The sequence below is a fragment of the Staurois parvus genome, unplaced genomic scaffold (genome assembly GCF_062004578.1).
Source record: "Staurois parvus isolate SC_StPar_1 unplaced genomic scaffold, SC_StPar_1.0 ptg000701l, whole genome shotgun sequence".
Lineage (NCBI taxonomy): Eukaryota > Metazoa > Chordata > Amphibia > Anura > Ranidae > Staurois > Staurois parvus.
The window spans coordinates 1,427,501-1,441,950 of NW_028318497.1; positions in this window are offsets into that span (position 1 = coordinate 1,427,501).

Below are 14,450 nucleotides of genomic sequence, written 5' to 3' on the forward strand. Positions count from 1 at the left end.
CTCCCGCAGGAGGCTGCAACTGTCTCGATTTCAGGTCCCCCGCCGCTGCTACCCACGGGTGGGCCGGATTCCAGTGGTGATGACGACCAGGAATCAGAGACATCCCTGCAGTCTCCCTCTCCAGCTCTGAGGGATGCTGAGCTCCTGCGCCGCTTCAAGTTCACGCTGCAGTCGGAATTATCCTCCACTACTTCCAAGCTGGCCAACCGTCTTTCGCAAGAAATTCGGGAGTTGGGCAATCGGACGAACGATCTTGAAGATAAAATGGATGCTGTGGCCACGGTCATTGAAAGTCACGAACAGGATCTGTGTGACCTCAAGAAAGAATTTGTCTTTTACTACGCGCCCAATCGCTTTCAGCATAAATTATTTTCTCATCTTTGCACCATCGTTTCCCAACACTCCAAGGGTCTTCTTTTTTTGGGAGATTCAAATGTTAACTTGGATTCCACATTGGATAGGAGCTATGCCCGGGGGGATGGCCCCTTCTCTCTGGCGGATGTCTGGAGCGAACTTCACCCAACTGAGCTTGACTTTCTATTCCAATCCTCATGACAGTTTTTGTAGAATTGAGCATATATTCATGCATGTCCAGCAGCTTCCCTTGGTCAGGCAAACAGCTATTCCCTCCTCGCCCTGGTCGGACCATGATCCCCTGGTACTCCTCCTTGCCCTCTCTGGGTCCAGCGCCCCTTCACTGGCGCATTAATGATTCTCTATTGACCACTCAGGTTACCTGCCAACAAATAGAATCTTTCTTACACACACACTTTATGGAAAACTCGGGATCTGTCTCTTTGGCAGTGCCCCTGTGGGAGGCACATAAAGCCACGGTGCGGGGTCATGTTATACAGCTGGCAGCGGCTCGGAAGCGGGAGCACCAAGTTTTGAAGCTTCATTCTCTACTGGCCTCTGTGGATGCTCGTTGGAAGCCATTTCCATCCGCGGCCCATAAACGAGTACGGGACGCTCTGGCTGCAGAGTTGGACCTACTTGCTTCTTCAGAGGCGGAACAGGCCCTGCATTGGACCAAACACAAATTTTATTCCTGTGCTAATAAGCCAGGTTCGATGCTGGCCAGGAAACTCAATTCTGTGGGGAAACCCCATAAACTGATCCGATTGTGACTTCCCACGGCTGGCTGTACTTCTAATCCCCAGCAGATTGTTTCCCGTTTCTCAAACTTCCTTTCGCGCCTTTAGGCTAAACCACATCCCTTCCTTGTGGCTCAGGCAGAGGCATTCTTCCAAGATCTCCGACTACCTGTATTATCCGACGCAGCACAGATGGCCCTCATTGCCAGTGTCACCGTATCAGAAGTGCTCCAAGCTATCAAATCTCTACGGTCCACTGCAGCCCCAGGTCCCGACGGCTTTTCTGGTCTCTATTATAAGAAATTTGCAACCCTGTTGGCGCCCTTTTTGGCTGACTATTTCAATGAGTTACGACAGGGCTCTTTACCCTCCGCTGACGCGCTTAGAGCTCAAATCTCCATGATTCCTAAAACGACCGATGATGTGCAGGAACCGCAAGCCTTCCGGCCCATTTCTCTTGTTAATGAAGACCTGAAGACATTGGGCAAGATCCTTAGTCTTCGTATCAATAAATATTTGCGTAGTCTGGTCCACAGGAAGGCAGGCGGGTGATAATGTTTGTAAGGTGGTCCATCTTATACACTTTCTACTTTCTACAGCAGAAAATCCCAGTATTCTTACTGTTCTTAGACATACAGTATAAAGCCTTTGATTCTCTATCCTAGCAATATCTGCGGTTTGTGCTGTCTCGTTGGGGTTTTGGGGATTCTATTCTTTCTTGGATTCAAGCCTTGTATTCTTCCCCTTCGGCTTCCGTTAACTACGTTGGGCATTTCTCAGATCCCTTTCCTATTTAACGAGGGCTGCTCCCTGTCCCCGGCGCTCTTTGTCCAGGCGCTGGAGCCGCTGGCTTTAGCGCTCCAGGCCAATTGTAATATATCAGGTATTCCATACGCAGGACAGGAGTTCAAGTTGAACCTTTTTGTGGACGATGCCCTCTTGACTCTCACTAATCCCCTGATGACGCTTCCAAATTTGCAACAGGTTCTTGTGCGCTTCTCCTTGATTTCGGGTCTCCGTATTAATTTGGATAAGACTGTCGCTCTCAATATTACTTTGGCCTCAGATTTGGTTTCACATCTACAGTCCCACTTCTCTTACAAATGGGCTTCCTCTTCTCTTGAATATCTAGGCATTCACTTGACCCCCTACCTATGGCTCGTTGTTTGCTGCAAATTATTATCCATTGCTTTGCTCTGTGTCCTCTCTTATGCACTCCTGGCAATTTCCGCACCTGCCTTGGGTTAATTCAGTGAAAATGACCATCTTGCCGAAATTGTTATACTACTTTTGCACCCTCCCAGTGCGGGTTCCTCCTCATTTCCTTCAGTTGATTCAGGCGAAGATTATGTGTTTTATCTGGGCCCATAAGCGCCCCAGAGTCTCCAGAAATACGCTTTTTGTTCATAGACTCCAGGGTGGTCTTGGGGTGCCTAATGTAACTAAGTATTATCAGGCAAGCCAGATTGCCCCGCTGTCTATGTTGCTTCCTCAGAAGTTCCTCTCTGGGTCTCTAATTGTGCTCTTATTGTGACATCAACGCTTCTATGGCTTCCCCCTGCCTTACGCCTTGTGGCACTGAGTCCAATTTTGCTCCATGGCTTACAAATGTGGGAATCGGTCCTTTACTCCAGTGGCCTAATGTCTCCTTTCCTACCTTTTCTCCCAATTATTAACAACCCTCTCTTTCCGGGTTTAGATCAACCAAGGGCATTTTCTTGGTGGGTGGCCAATGGTTTTTTGCAGGTGCGACACTTTTTGACTTTTTGGTCCTTCCCCACTTAGAATTCTCTTTGGGAGTCACGGGATGTCCCTCCGGCGGGATTTTTTCTTTACCTTCAATTGCGGCATTGACTGACCTCACTGTGGGGCACTTCCGCTTTCCCATACCAGAAATCTGCCTTTGAACTGCTTTGCCAACAGCGTCCCTGCCTTATTTCCCTTCTTTATGCAGCTTTGAACAGACGCTCGATGTATACTTCTCTCTCATATGTCGCTCAGTGGGAGAGCGACCTGGGGGCAGTCATGGATCTGAAGGACTGGAATAGGGCCTGGTCGCTTATAGCTAAATGTTCATTCAATACGACTACACTGGAGGCGGCATAAAAAGGATTGTTTAGTTGATATTGGATTCCGGCTCGTTTGGTCCAGGTGAACCCTGCCTGCAGTGATCGCTGCTTTTGGGGTTGTGGCTAGAGATGAGCGAAGTATTCAAAAATTCGATTCGACTGATTCGGCGAATTCGTGGAAAAAATTCGATTCGAGTCGAATATATTCGCTGTGAATTTAACTTAAAAAAGGGTGTTTCTAGGCTTCAGAGAGACTTAATATTAGTGCTGAACACTGTACCTTTAATTTAAATGCCCTTGGAGTCTGCTGGGGAAGAGAAATAATACTGTCAGTCAGTATGACATGCAGATGAGTGCTGTCGATCTTAGAATCACCGCACACTTCACTCATTTGGGCAGTCACGGGGCCAAAACCAGAGTGTGGAGCCACAGTGTGGCGGTGGAGGCAGCAGCAATGGGAGGCCATACAGCACCCTATGACAAAAATGGAAACCACCAGCAGTGTGAGGAGACCTGAAAGTGGCACATGGCAGAGTGTGGCGATAGAGACAGCAGCAATGGGAGGCCGTACAGGGACCCATGACACACTCTGGACCTGGCAGCAGCATGAGGAGGCGGTACAGGGGCCCATGGCAGATTACGGGCCTGGCAGCAGCATGAGGAGTCGGTACGGGGGCCCATGGCAGATTACGGGCCAGGCAGCAGCAATGGGAGGCCGTACAGGGACCCATGACACACTCTGGACCTGGCAGCAGCATGGGGAGGCGGTACAGGGGCCCATGACAGATTACGGGCCTGGCAGCAGCATGAGGAGTCGGTACGGGGGCCCATGACACACTCTGGACCTGGCAGCAGCATGAGGAGGCGGTACAGGGGCGCATGACAGATTACGAGCCTGGCAGCAGCAACTTGGACAGGAGGACGTTCAGCTTCTGCACCGTCTGGTGCGTGCTCGCAAACTGTTGTCTCTTGGAAACGGATTCCAAGAAAGACTGCTGACGGAATCCGTGAAGAGGAGTAGCAGGAGAAGGAGCATCTGAACGAGCGGAATATGCCAACAAGCGACAACAGGGGCCCATGACAGATTACGGGCCTGGCAGCAGCATGAGGAGTCGGTACGGGGGCCCATGGCAGATTAGGGGCCTGGCAGCAGCTATGGGAGGCTCGTAATCTGCCAGCACCCTATGACAAAAAATGGAACCCACCAGCAGTGTGAGGAGACCTGAAAGTGGCACATGGCAGAGTGTGGCGATGGAGACAGCAGCAATGGGAGGCCGTACAGGGACCCATGAGAGACTCTGGACCTGGCAGCAGCATGAGGAGGCGGTATAGGGGCCCATGGCAGATTAGGGGCCTGGCAGCAGCTATGGGAGGCCCGTAATCTGCCAGCACCCTATGACAAAAAATGGAATACACCAGCAGTGTGAGGAGACCTGAAAGTGGCACATGGCAGAGTGTGGCGATGGAGACAGCAGCAATGGGAGGCCGTACAGGGACCCATGAGAGACTCTGGACTTGGCAGCAGCATGAGGAGGCGGTATAGGGGCCCATGGCAGATTAGGGGCCTGGCAGCAGCTATGGGAGGCCCGTAATCTGCCAGCACCCTATGACAAAAAATGTAACACACCAGCAGTGTGAGGAGACCTGAAAGTGGCACATGTTTGGGGCATGATTCATGGCGGATTTAGTCAGTTGTGTCAGGAACTGGTGGTTTGAAATCCAGACTAATCCACGCCTGATTCATTTTCACAAACGTCAGTCTCTCCACACTTTGGGTGGACAGTCGTGTCCTCCGCGGAGTTGCAATACCTCCTGCCGCACTAAACACGCGCTCCGATGCCACGCTACTGGCCGGGCATGACAGCCTTTCAAGGGCAAATTCAGCTAGTTGGGGCCAAAGGTCAAGTTTCGTTGCCCAGTAGTCAAGGGGATTGTCTACCTCGGTTGGCAGGGTGCTGTCCAAGTAGGCCTAAGCCTGTTGTTTGAGGTCCTGCTCCAGGTCCACCTGATGCTGCTGCTGCTGCTGCTGCTGCTGTGGCTGGTTAGTAGTTTCCTCACTGCGCTGGTGAAGAAAGCTACTCATCATCGACTGCAGACTGAGGCAGCCGCTGCTGGTGGAGCTGCCACTGCTCCTACCACCCCACCCCTCCCCTGCTGCCATGGCAGCGGAACGCGAGCGCACAGGGCCCACAGTGTCTGAGGATGGACGTTGGCGCAGACAGGCAGAGACCAGCTGACTACATAGGTGGTTTTTATAGTACATTATTTTGGCCTCCCTCTCAGCAGGTGTGAAAAAGGCCACCATTTTTGAACGGTAGCGAGGGTCCAACAAGGTGGACAGCCAAAAGTCATCCCTCTGTCTGATGGTTATTATTCGGCTGTCGCTACGCAAGCAACCGAGCATGCTATGGGCCATTTGTGCCAAGGAATGCGAGGGACTCCCTGCCTCCATCTCCACAGCATACTGCCACGGTGCGTCTGGGTCCTCTGTCTCCTCCTCCTCCTCCTCCTCTACCAGATGCTCCTGCTCCTCCACTCCTGTCCGCTGAGTGGAAAAACCACCCATTTCACTCAATAATTCCTGAGCACCAATGTCCTCCTCTACCTCCTCCTCTTCTTCCTGTCCTGCCCCCACAGGGGTCATGTGGCGTTGAGATCTGTGCGCCACGTCTACCGCACCCTGACCAGCCATTGTTAACAGCATTTGTTCCAGGACGTGCAACAGAGGAATGACGTCGTTCATCCCATAGTCCTGCCGACTCACGAATAGCGTGGCCTCCTCAAAGGGCCTGAGCAAGCGGCAGGTGTCACGCATGAGCTGCCAATGGCTGACATCGAAGTTACACAGGGGAGTACCTTTATCCGCTTGTAACATCAGGAAATCGGTGATGGCCTTTCGCTGCTCGTAAAGGCGGTCTAACATGTGTAGGGTTGAATTCCACGTTGTTGCAACGTCGCAGATCAGGCGATGATGTGGAATTCCGTTCTGCCGCTGCAGCTCAAGGAGGGTGTGCTTTGCGGTGTAGGAATGGCTGAAATGCATGCAAAGTTTACGTGACATTTTAAGGATGTCTTGCAGTGGGATGGTGGATTTTAGGAACCGCTTGACAACCAGATTGAACACGTGAGCCATGCATGGCGCATGGCACAACCTTCCTTGACGCAGAGCAGACACCATGTTCTTTCCGTTGTCGGTCAACATGGTTCCGATTTTCAGTTTGCGCGGAGACAGCCATCTGTCGATTTCTCTGTTCATTACACTCAGAAGTTACTCCCCTGTGTGACTACGTTCGCCTGGACCTGGCAGCAGCATGAGGAGGCGGTATAGGGGCCCATGGCAGATTAGGGGCCTGGCAGCAGCTATAGGAGGCCCGTAATCTGCCAGCACCCTATGTCAAAAAATTCAACAAACCAGCAGTGTGTGAGGAGACCTGAAAGTGGCACATGGCAGAGTGTGGCGATGGAGACAGCAGCAATGGGAGGCCGTACAGGGACCCATGAGAGACTCTGGACCTGGCAGCAGCATGAGGAGGCGGTATATAGGGGCCTATGGCAGATTAGGGGCCTGGCAGCAGCTATAGGAGGCCCGTAATCTGCCAGCACCCTATGTCAAAAAATTCTACACACCAGCAGTGTGAGGAGACCTGAAAGTGGCACATGGCAGAGTGTGGCGATGGAGACAGCAGCAATGGGAGGCCGTACAGGGAACCATGAGAGACTCTGGACCTGGCAGCAGCATGAGGAGGCGGTATATAGGGGCCTATGGCAGATTAGGGGCCTGGCAGCAGCTATGGGAGGCCCGTAATCTGCCAGCACCCTATGTCAAAAAATTCTACACACCAGCAGTGTGTGAGGAGACCTGAAAGTGGCACATGGCAGAGTGTGGCGATGGAGACAGCAGCAATGGGAGGCCGTACAGGGACCCATGAGAGACCCTGGACTTGGCAGCAGCATGAGGAGGCGGTATAGGGGCCCATGGCAGATTAGGGGCCTGGCAGCAGCAATGGGAGGCCCGTAATCTGCCAGCACCCTATGTCAAAAAATTCTACACACCAGCACTGTGTGAGGAGACCTGAAAGTGGCACATGGCAGAGTGTGGCGATGGAGACAGCAGCAATGGGAGGCCGTACAGGGACCCATGAGAGACTCTGGACTTGGCAGCAGCATGAGGAGGCGGTATAGGGGCCCATGGCAGATTAGGGGCCTGGCAGCAGCAATGGGAGGCCCGTAATCTGCCAGCACCCTATGTCAAAAAATTCTACACACCAGCAGTGTGTGAGGAGACCTGAAAGTGGCACATGGCAGAGTGTGGCGATGGAGACAGCAGCAACGGGAGGCCGTACAGGGACCCATGAGAGACTCTGGACTTGGCAGCAGCATGAGGAGGCGGTATAGGGGCCCATGGCAGATTAGGGGCCTGGCAGCAGCAATGGGAGGCCCGTAATCTGCCAGCACCCTATGTCAAAAAATTCTACACACCAGCAGTGAGTGAGGAGACCTGGAAGTGGCACATGGCAGAGTGTGGCGATGGAGACAGCAGCAATGGGAGGCCGAACAGGGACCCATGACAGACTCTGGACCTGGCAGCAGCATGAGGAGGCGGCATATAGGGGCCCATGGCAGATTAGGGGCCTGGCAGCAGCTATGGGAGGCCCGTAATCTGCCAGCACCCTATGTCAAAAAATTCAACACACCAGCAGTGTGAGGAGACCTGAAAGTGGCACATGGCATGAGAGACTGTGGACCTGGCAGCAGCATGAGGAGGCGGTATAGGGGCCCATGGCAGATTAGGGGCCTGGCAGCAGCTATGGGAGGCCCGTAATCTGCCAGCACCCTATGTCAAAAAATTCAACACACCAGCAGTGTGTGAGGAGACCTGAAAGTGGCACATGGCAGAGTGTGGCGATGGAGACAGCAGCAATGGGAGGCCGTACAGGGACCCATGAGAGACTTTGGACTTGGCAGCAGCATGAGGAGGCGGTATATAGGGGCCCATGGCAGATTAGGGGCCTGGCAGCAGCTATGGGAGGCCCGTAATCTGCCAGCACCCTATGTCAAAAAATTCAACACACCAGCAGTGTGAGGAGACCTGAAAGTGGCACATGGCATGAGAGACTGTGGACCTGGCAGCAGCATGAGGAGGCGGTATAGGGGCCCATGGCAGATTAGGGGCCTGGCAGCAGCTATGGGAGGCCCGTAATCTGCCAGCACCCTATGTCAAAAAATTCAACACACCAGCAGTGTGTGAGGAGACCTGAAAGTGGCACATGGCAGAGTGTGGCGATGGAGACAACCCACCGACTGTTTTGCTCGCTGCCAAGCTGCCACCCTCTTCTCCTGATGATGCGGAAGCAATAGCCTGATGACGACGAGGCTGCCAAGTGCGATCAGCCTCATCATCATCAATTAGGGTCTCCGCCTCACTACTAGCCCCCTCGGCTGCGTGTGGGTCAGGAGACAGACCTGTCTCTACACCGGCTACCGAGCCACTCTCCTCGCCACTACTTCTTCGCCTGGCTGCTGAAGAGGCGGATGTCTCCCCCCGTTCCTGACCGCCCTCTGTTAGCTCTTCCTCACTGTACTGGATGACACCGGGAGCACTAGCCTCTGGCTGCGAATAGTGCTGCCTCGACCCCTTCCTCTGCTGCCACGTCTGCTCGCTCCTAAAACATTGCCTCCTCTGCCACTCCTCTGCATGTTGTCTGACATACTCTTTAATTAAACGATTCTGTGTCCCTGAGTAACAATTCTGTGGCCCTAAGTAACGGTTCTGTGGCCCTCAGTAACAGTTCTGTGTCCCTGAGTAACAATTCTGTGTCTGTGCGAGTAACAATTCTGTGGCCCTAAGTAACAGTTCTGTGGCCCTCAGTAACAATTATGTGTCCCTAAGTAACGGTTCTGTGGCCCTCAGTAACAATTCTGTGTCCCTGTGTAACAATTCTGTGTCTGTGCGAGTAACAATTCTGTGGCCCTAAGTAACAGTTCTGTGGCCCTCAGTAACAGTTCTGTGTCCCTGAGTAACAATTCTGTGTCTGTGCGAGTAACAATTCTGTGGCCCTAAGTAACAGTTCTGTGGCCCTCAGTAACAATTATGTGTCCCTAAGTAACGGTTCTGTGGCCCTCAGTAACAATTCTGTGTCCCTGTGTAACAATTCTGTGTCTGTGCGAGTAACAATTCTGTGGCCCTAAGTAACAGTTCTGTGGCCCTCAGTAACAGTTCTGTGTCCCTGAGTAACAATTCTGTGTCTGTGCGAGTAACAATTCTGTGGCCCTAAGTAACAGTTCTGTGGCCCTCAGTAACAGTTCTGTGTCCCCGAGTAACAATTCTGTGTCTGTGCGAGTAACAATTCTGTGGCCCTAAGTAACAGTTCTGTGGCCCTCAGTAACAGTTCTGTGTCCCTGAGTAACAATTCTGTGTCTGTGCGAGTAACAATTCTGTGGCCCTAAGTAACAGTTCTGTGGCCCTCAGTAACAGTTCTGTGTCCCTGAGTAACAATTCTGTGTCTGTGCGAGTAACAATTCTGTGGCCCTAAGTAACAGTTCTGTGGCCCTCAGTAACAATTCTGTGTCCCTGAGTAACAATTCTGTGGCCCTAAGTAACGGTTCTGTGGCCCTCAGTAACAATTCTGTGTCCCTGTGTAACAATTCTGTGTCTGTGCGAGTAACAATTCTGTGGCCCTAAGTAACAGTTCTGTGGCCCTCAGTAACAGTTCTGTGTCCCTGAGTAACAATTCTGTGTCTGTGCGAGTAACAATTCTGTGGCCCTAAGTAACAGTTCTGTGGCCCTCAGTAACAGTTCTGTGTCCCTGAGTAACAATTCTGTGTCTGTGCGAGTAACAATTCTGTGGCCCTAAGTAACAGTTCTGTGGCCCTCAGTAACAGTTCTGTGGCCCTAAGTAACGGTTCTGTGGCCCTCAGTAACAATTCTGTGTCCCTGTGTAACAATTCTGTGTCTGTGCGAGTAACAATTCTGTGGCCCTAAGTAACAGTTCTGTGGCCCTAAGTAACAGTTCTGTGGCCCTCAGCAACAGTTCTGTGTCCCTGAGTAACAATTCTGTGTCTGTGCGAGTAACAATTCTGTGTCTGTGCGAGTAACAATTCTGTGGCCCTAAGTAACGGTTCTGTGGCCCTCAGTAACAATTCTGTGTCCCTGTGTAACAATTCTGTGTCTGTGCGAGTAACAATTCTGTGGCCCTAAGTAACAGTTCTGTGGCCCTCAGTAACAATTCTGTGTCTGTGCGAGTAACAATTCTGTGGCCCTAAGTAACAGTTCTGTGGCCCTCAGTAACAATTCTGTGTCCCTGAGTAACAATTCTGTGGCCCTAAGTAACGGTTCTGTGCCCCTCAGTAACAATTCTGTGTCCCTGTGTAACAATTCTGTGTCTGTGCGAGTAACAATTCTGTGGCCCTAAGTAACAGTTCTGTGGCCCTCAGTAACAGTTCTGTGTCCCTGAGTAACAATTCTGTGTCTGTGCGAGTAACAATTCTGTGGCCCTAAGTAACAGTTCTGTTGCCCTCAGTAACAATTCTGTGGCCCTAAGTAACGGTTCTGTGGCCCTCAGTAACAATTCTGTGTCCCTGTGTAACAATTCTGTGTCTGTGCGAGTAACAATTCTGTGGCCCTAAGTAACAGTTCTGTGGCCCTCAGTAACAGTTCTGTGTCCCTGAGTAACAATTCTGTGTCTGTGCGAGTAACAATTCTGTGTCTGTGCGAGTAACAATTCTGTGGCCCTAAGTAACGGTTCTGTGGCCCTCAGTAACAGTTCTGTGTCCCTGTGTAACAATTCTGTGTCTGTGCGAGTAACAATTCTGTGGCCCTAAGTAACAGTTCTGTGGCCCTCAGTAACAGTTCTGTGTCCCTGAGTAACAATTCTGTGTCTGTGCGAGTAACAATTCTGTGGCCCTAAGTAACAGTTCTGTGGCCCTCAGTAACAATTCTGTGTCCCTGAGTAACAATTCTGTGGCCCTAAGTAACGGTTCTGTGCCCCTCAGTAACAATTCTGTGTCCCTGTGTAACAATTCTGTGTCTGTGCGAGTAACAATTCTGTGGCCCTAAGTAACAATTCTGTGTCCCTGTGTAACAATTCTGTGTCTGTGCGAGTAACAATTCTGTGGCCCTAAGTAACAGTTCTGTGGCCCTAAGTAACAGTTCTGTGGCCCTCAGCAACAGTTCTGTGTCCCTGAGTAACAATTCTGTGTCTGTGCGAGTAACAATTCTGTGTCTGTGCGAGTAACAATTCTGTGGCCCTAAGTAACAGTTCTGTGGCCCTAAGTAACGGTTCTGTGGCCCTCAGTAACAGTTCTGTGTCCCTGTGTAACAATTCTGTGTCTGTGCGAGTAACAATTCTGTGGCCCTAAGTAACAGTTCTGTGGCCCTCAGTAACAATTCTGTGTCTGTGCGAGTAACAATTCTGTGGCCCTAAGTAACAGTTCTGTGGCCCTCAGTAACAATTCTGTGTCCCTGAGTAACAATTCTGTGGCCCTAAGTAACGGTTCTGTGCCCCTCAGTAACAATTCTGTGTCCCTGTGTAACAATTCTGTGTCTGTGCGAGTAACAATTCTGTGGCCCTAAGTAACAGTTCTGTGGCCCTCAGTAACAGTTCTGTGTCCCTGAGTAACAATTCTGTGTCTGTGCGAGTAACAATTCTGTGGCCCTAAGTAACAGTTCTGTGGCCCTCAGTAACAGTTCTGTGTCCCTGAGTAACAATTCTGTGTCTGTGCGAGTAACAATTCTGTGGCCCTAAGTAACAGTTCTGTTGCCCTCAGTAACAATTCTGTGGCCCTAAGTAACGGTTCTGTGGCCCTCAGTAACAATTCTGTGTCCCTGTGTAACAATTCTGTGTCTGTGCGAGTAACAATTCTGTGGCCCTAAGTAACAGTTCTGTGGCCCTCAGTAACAGTTCTGTGTCCCTGAGTAACAATTCTGTGTCTGTGCGAGTAACAATTCTGTGTCTGTGCGAGTAACAATTCTGTGGCCCTAAGTAACGGTTCTGTGGCCCTCAGTAACAGTTCTGTGTCCCTGTGTAACAATTCTGTGTCTGTGCGAGTAACAATTCTGTGGCCCTAAGTAACAGTTCTGTGGCCCTCAGTAACAATTCTGTGTCTGTGCGAGTAACAATTCTGTGGCCCTAAGTAACAGTTCTGTGGCCCTCAGTAACAATTCTGTGTCCCTGAGTAACAATTCTGTGGCCCTAAGTAACGGTTCTGTGCCCCTCAGTAACAATTCTGTGTCCCTGTGTAACAATTCTGTGTCTGTGCGAGTAACAATTCTGTGGCCCTAAGTAACAGTTCTGTGGCCCTCAGTAACAGTTCTGTGTCCCTGAGTAACAATTCTGTGTCTGTGCGAGTAACAATTCTGTGGCCCTAAGTAACAGTTCTGTGGCCCTCAGTAACAGTTCTGTGTCCCTGAGTAACAATTCTATGTCTGTGCGAGTAACAATTCTGTGGCCCTAAGTAACAGTTCTGTTGCCCTCAGTAACAATTCTGTGGCCCTAAGTAACGGTTCTGTGGCCCTCAGTAACAATTCTGTGTCCCTGTGTAACAATTCTGTGTCTGTGCGAGTAACAATTCTGTGGCCCTAAGTAACAGTTCTGTGGCCCTCAGTAACAGTTCTGTGTCCCTGAGTAACAATTCTGTGTCTGTGCGAGTAACAATTCTGTGTCTGTGCGAGTAACAATTCTGTGGCCCTAAGTAACGGTTCTGTGGCCCTCAGTAACAGTTCTGTGTCCCTGTGTAACAATTCTGTGTCTGTGCGAGTAACAATTCTGTGGCCCTAAGTAACAGTTCTGTGGCCCTCAGTAACAATTCTGTGTCTGTGCGAGTAACAATTCTGTGTCTGTGCGAGTAACAATTCTGTGGCCCTAAGTAACAGTTCTGTGGCCCTCAGTAACAATTCTGTGTCCCTGATTAACGTTTCTGTGGCCCCAAGTAACAGTTCTGTGGCCCTCAGTAACAATTCTGTGTCTGTGCGAGTAACAATTCTGTGTCTGTGCGAGTAACAGTTCTGTGGCCCTCAGTAACAATTCTGTGTCCCTGATTAACGTTTCTGTGGCCCCAAGTAACAGTTCTGTGGCCCTCAGTAACAATTCTGTGTCTGTGCGAGTAACAATTCTGTGTCTGTGCGAGTAACAATTCTGTGGCCCTAACTAACAGTTTTATGGCCCTAAGTAACAGTTCTGTGTCCCTGAGTAACAATTCTGTGTCTGTGCGAGTAAGAATTCTGTGTCTGTGCGAGCAACAATTCTGTGGCCCTAAGTAACAGTTCTGTGGCCCTCAGTAACAGTTCTGTGTCCCTGAGTAACAATTCTGTGTCTGTGCGAGTAACAATTCTGTGTCTGTGCGAGTAACAATTCTGTGGCCCTAAGTAACGGTTCTGTGGCCCTCAGTAACAGTTCTGTGTCCCTGTGTAACAATTCTGTGTCTGTGCGAGTAACAATTCTGTGGCCCTAAGTAACAGTTCTGTGGCCCTCAGTAACAATTCTGTGTCCCTGATTAACGTTTCTGTGGCCCCAAGTAACAGTTCTGTGGCCCTCAGTAACAATTCTGTGTCTGTGCGAGTAACAATTCTGTGTCTGTGCGAGTAACAATTCTGTGGCCCTAACTAACAGTTCTGTGGCCCTCAGTAACAATTCTGTGTCTGTGCGAGTAACAATTCTGTGTCTGTGCGAGTAACAATTCTGTGGCCCTAAGTAACGGTTCTGTGGCCCTCAGTAACAGTTCTGTGTCCCTGTGTAACAATTCTGTGTCTGTGCGAGTAACAATTCTGTGGCCCTAAGTAACAATTCTGTGTCTGTCCCTGAGTAACAATTCTGTGGCCCTAACTAAAGTTTCTGTGGCCCTAAGTAACAATTCTCTGGCACTCAGTAACAATTCTGTCTGTCCCTGAGTAACAATTCTGTGGCCCTAATAACGTTTCTGTGGCCCTAAGTAACAATTATCTGGCACTCCGTAACAATTCTGTCTGTCCCTGAGTAATAATTCTGTGGCCCTAATAACGTTTCTGTGGCCCTAAGTAACAATTCTCTGGCACTCAGTAACAATTCTGTCTGTCCCTGAGTAACAATTCTGTGGCCCTAATAACGTTTCTGTGGCCCTAAGTAACAATTCTCTGGCACTCAGTAACAATTCTGTCTGTCCCTGAGTATGAATTCTGTGGCCCTAACTAGCGTTTCTTTGTCCCTAAGTAACGATTCTGTGGCCCTAATTAACAATTCTGTGTCCCTGAGTAATAGTTCTCTGTCCCTAAGTATCGTTTCTCTGTCCCCAAGTATCGTTTCTGTGGCCCTAA